Source organism: Taudactylus pleione, unplaced genomic scaffold, assembly GCF_031769625.1.
Source record: "Taudactylus pleione unplaced genomic scaffold, aTauple2 ptg000026l, whole genome shotgun sequence".
Lineage (NCBI taxonomy): Eukaryota > Metazoa > Chordata > Amphibia > Anura > Myobatrachidae > Taudactylus > Taudactylus pleione.
Genome location: NW_028284428.1, coordinates 3,060,247 through 3,063,851, shown reverse-complemented (window position 1 = coordinate 3,063,851; position 3,605 = coordinate 3,060,247). Strand labels below are relative to the sequence as shown.

General features: G+C 36.9%; 1 pseudogene; it reads right to left on the bottom strand.

Moving 5' to 3' along the window:
• Nucleotides 1-2,136: 2,136 nt before the first annotated feature.
• On the bottom strand, nt 2,137-2,255 carry LOC148539184 (5S ribosomal RNA; annotated as a pseudogene).
• Nucleotides 2,256-3,605: the final 1,350 nt, after the last annotated feature.

Genomic DNA, 3,605 nt, shown 5'->3' with positions numbered 1-3,605 from the left:
TGCAACAATGCATAAAACCGTGCTAAATAATAAGACCTCTGGGATAAACGTTAATTATATATTTATATATATATATCTCTATACAACAAGCTCATATAACCGATATTATGACTAGTTGAAAGGAACAGAAATATAAATAAAAATAACAATGCTTAATGAATAAAAAATATATATAAACCAATATACAAAGAGAATTATAAATAATAAACACATAAATATATAGCAGGATATTATAAAAGGCTATTTCATAATCAACATAATACATAAGATAAATGTTAAAAGATCAATTGAATCAAATGAATAGTAGAAAGCGCCAAGTGCTTATCTTTTAAACAGATAGATCTTGTTCAGGTAGGTTCATGTAAAGCAGGCATGGAGCTCACCAACGCGTTTCGTCTGTTTCCCAGACTTCTTCAAGGGTAATGTGGCTACATTAAAGATTTAGGGACTTTATATACTACACTAATTAGTATTCATTGGTAGTAATCAATGACATCACTTCCTCTGAATGATAATGTCCCGATTTTACCAAAACTCATATATAGACAAGTGCATCATACTATTTATCATGTAATCCAGCTAGATACTTATCTAATAATGATTTTGAGTCAGTTATTAAGTCTTTCCTCTTTTTAGTAACATCGGGTGCCGGGGGACTTCTGCCCTTAGTTGTTAATATTTATGTCCATATTGATCGGGTATATGTGTCACTTCCGTCCTCACTTCATGTGTCACATGCGCTTCTCCATGTGCATCATATCTGGTTAGCGTATCATGTGTTCTACTCCGCACGCGTCGTATCCGGTTGATGTGATCTCCGGTATCCTGGATATGTGTACCGCACCCGATGACTAGCCGCATCACTTCCGCCCCTTCTCTCTGTGGATCCTTTAACGTCACTTCCGTCCTTTCCCCGCTGGCATAGCGTCATCATTCCATTTTCTTTGATTTTAACCATGTTACTCACGTGATCCTGCATGCGTATGTTTCACTCTCATCGTGGAGTCTGTAGGGGTACATCCTTGTCACTCTACTGCAGGCTGCCATTTTTATGGTTATCTTATAAGAAAATTCTGAAAGAGATATTCGTGGCAGTAATTAAAAAATTCAATATAATGGGTTGTGTCCCCAATAATTCTTTTGTAAATACTTTTCAGAGGTACATAATTTCAGTTGATTATAATGAATTATAAGTCCAAAGCACTTAATTGAACATATCTAAGTACATAAGCTACTGTCATGATTTTGATAATATTATCATCAAATTACTGTTTTGCCCCAGTTGATATAAATACAATCTTCCCTAATGAATATCTTAACAATTAATAAAGCATATTCAACATGGTGGGATAGATTAGGTTTTTTTGTATATTATCAGTCAGGATAATTTTAACCCATTAAGGACAACCTATATAAAAATTATAAAATTTGGTTCTACTAATGATAGTAGTATTCCTACTATGTTCTTTTTATATAATTATTCATTCTCATAGGTTTACACATACATATAAAGCATATAAAGAAACTGAAGTAATATTCATTTTATAAATATATTTCATTCCTGGAACTTATATGTAAATTCCCATTTTTATGTATGGACGCAGGAGATGGATCTGCTTCAAAATATTTAGTTTGTTAGGTCATGGTACACTCTTCTTTCACTAGTGTCCAAGTTAGTTCATTAGTCCAAAACTGTCTCATAAATTCTGATCCTGGAAATAGGTGCAGTCTGTTTTAGGATAGTGACTGAGGTCTATCTTAATTCACTTCCTCCGATGGTAATTCGTCTGGAGTTCTTCATGCCAAGGTTTCCTATATACCTCCATAGATACAACTACAACTCTCAGACGTCCTAGGAGGTCTCCCAACCAAGTACTAACCAAGCCCCACCACTCTTAGCTTCCAATATCGGATGAGATTGGTTATTAGGAAGTGGGTATGGCTGTAGGCTTCTAGATGGGTATAATTACCTAGGTATTGGTCTCCTTCATGGTTCATAATTACTGATGCACTAGTGAGGGGATGCGAAATGGACATCATATTAGTAGTAGAGACTATTCCAGTTCTTCTATAATTCTGATGCTGGTACTTCATTCTTCTTATATTTCATGTCCACATATTCTAAATACCACCAGAGAACAACAGCACCCGGACTTCCCAGGAGGTCTCCCATCCAAGTATTACCTGGGCCCTACCCCTCTTAGCTTCCAAGATCAGATGAGATTGGCCATTAGGGGGTAGGTATGGCTGTAGATATCTGCCATGGTCCATAGACCTAGGTTAATCCACAGTTCTCAGAAATTCGATAGTATTATAGAAAAGGTGCTATCTCACAGCTGTCATTGAAGCCTTCCGGAGTCATAGTTCTTAATTCAAAAATCCAAAACATCTCGCGTTGGGATAATTTCTTGGCAAGATCTCCTCTTCTCTCTCCCATTGTGACTTGTTCAATGGCTTTGAAGCTCAATTCCTCCGGGTCCAAATTATGATGCAGGGTAAAATGTTGAGAAACTGCGTGTCCTTCCACCTTATTCTTAATATTTCTAATATGTTCCTGGATCCTGATTTTTAAAGGTCTCTTAGTTTTCCCAACATATTTTATCCCACATGAACATTCCAGTAGATATATGATGTAGGTCGAATTACAATTCATATGTTGTTTGATTTTGTATTCTTTCAAGCCCGTGGAATCCAAAAATACCCTTCTTTGTGGATGTACATATTTACAAATGTTATATTTCCCACATTTGTAGCATCCTAGGCACCTAGGCAGGGATCCTTTGCCTTGTATTGTTATAGGCCTTGTCATGCTTGGTGCCAATATTTCTTTTAGAGTATGGGCTTTCTTAAATACAATAGGCGGTCTTGGAGGAAGAATATCCTTCAACACTGGGTCCATTAGTAAAATGTCCCAGTATTTAGTGAGCGCATTCTTGATCTGTTTTTCATGACCATTGTATGTAGTAATAAATGGTGTCACCTCAGCTCCAAATTTCTCCTTTTCTTTATACTAAAAAAGTTTTGTTCTTTCTAGATTCTTAGTTTTAGTTGCTGCTTCACTTAATAGTCTCTCTGGATACTCTTTAGATCTAAATCTCTCCGTATACAGTTCAATTTGTTCTTTGCACATTTCAGTCATGCTGCAGTTACGTTTAAGTCTGTAAAACTGCGAATATGGTATATTATCTCTCCATTTTTTCAGGTGTCCACTCTTGTAGTGCAAACAGCTGTTGGTGTCCACTCCCTTTATAAAATTCTTAGTAATTACTCCACACCCTACTCCTATTAATATTAGGTCCAAAAATTCAATTGACTTTGGGCCTGATTCAGAGCCGGTCGCTATTTGCGCTCGCTTGTCCAGAAAATAGGGGTGGCTATTAAAATGAACCGTTCGCTGTTTGCGGTCTGTTCACGCCTCTAGGTCTGAATGAGCGAACAAAACTTGCGGTCGTTTTTTGGAAAACTACGCCCCCTGGCCGCTCGCATCCTACGTCATGTCCGCTATTTATTAGATTAATCGAGTACATCGAACAGGGTATGAGCTGCTCACTATTCTTGTGGTTGGTTTTTGCTACCACAATTTTGCGAGCAGTTCTGGCTATAAA